At 37.4% G+C, this 1,021-nt stretch overlaps 1 long non-coding RNA gene across 1 annotated transcript; it reads left to right on the forward strand.

The window, feature by feature from the left end:
• The first annotated feature begins 66 nt into the window (after positions 1–66).
• LOC112460812 lies at positions 67–1,021 on the forward strand. Its single transcript, XR_003041488.1, has 2 exons — positions 67–306; positions 455–1,021. It is a non-coding gene; the product is annotated as an uncharacterized LOC112460812 (long non-coding RNA).

Raw genomic sequence — 1,021 nt, forward strand, 5'->3', positions numbered from 1 at the left:
GAGTTTCACGATCGCGGTTTTGATAATAGCTTCGTTCGGCGGAAACTAATGTTTTATAAAATTTGTGAATCTAATGGTGTTTACTCGTACATTTTCAGCTAAAAACATAAAGCGGATTTACGTCTGTAAGTGTCTAGTCTATATGACAACGCAGTTATCTCCACCGAACACAGCCACCGCCGTGTTGAAACGGTTCGCAACCTACGTTTTCAAGGTTAAGTAGTGATAAGAGTAGCATTCTTCCTTTCTCCCCGGAGATCTTCTGCAAAAATTGTGCTGTACAAAGGCGTCTACGAAGGTTAGTAGGTAAAGTACAGGATGGGTTTTATTTCATGTTGCGTCCGCGTCCGCGGCAAGTTTCACGATCGCGGTTTTGATAATAGCTTCTTCGTTTGGCGGAAACAATGTGTTGTAAAATTTGTGAATTTGATGGTGTTTACTCGTACATTTTCAGCCAAAAACATAAAGCGGATTTACGTCTGTAAGTGTCTATATGACAACGCAGTTATCTTCACCGAACACAGTCACCGCCGTGTTGAAACGGTTCGCAACGTGTTTTCAGGGTTAAGTAGTGATAAGAGTAGTATTCTTCCTTTCTCCCCGAAGATCTTCTGCAAAATTTGTGCTGTACGAAAGCGTCTACGAAGGTTAGTAGGTAAAGTACAGAATGCCTTTTATTTCGTGTTCCACCTTTTTACTTTAATGTGATTGCGTTTTCCAGTTAGAGACATAAATCGGCACAAGTATCATTCTGTCTTTGTTTAGTGATTATTCTGTTTTTATTCCTCTAATGAAGAATAAAAAATGAATAATAATTGTGTCGCTAACTGGAAATCGTAAGCATATTAAAATAAAAAGGTAGTACATGAAATATAACTTACCCTGCGTACTATTATTTAGAAAAAATTAATATTGCGGTCCACTTAATGCTGCAAATGCTTTTAAGCATTCTACTTAAATAGTTGTGGTATACGTCTCGTTTGCAAATAGGTGATCGTGATTGATTATATAAATTTATTTC

The sequence above is a fragment of the Temnothorax curvispinosus genome, unplaced genomic scaffold (genome assembly GCF_003070985.1).
Source record: "Temnothorax curvispinosus isolate PA1 unplaced genomic scaffold, ASM307098v1 QBEX01010827.1, whole genome shotgun sequence".
Classification (NCBI taxonomy): Eukaryota; Metazoa; Arthropoda; class Insecta; order Hymenoptera; family Formicidae; genus Temnothorax; species Temnothorax curvispinosus.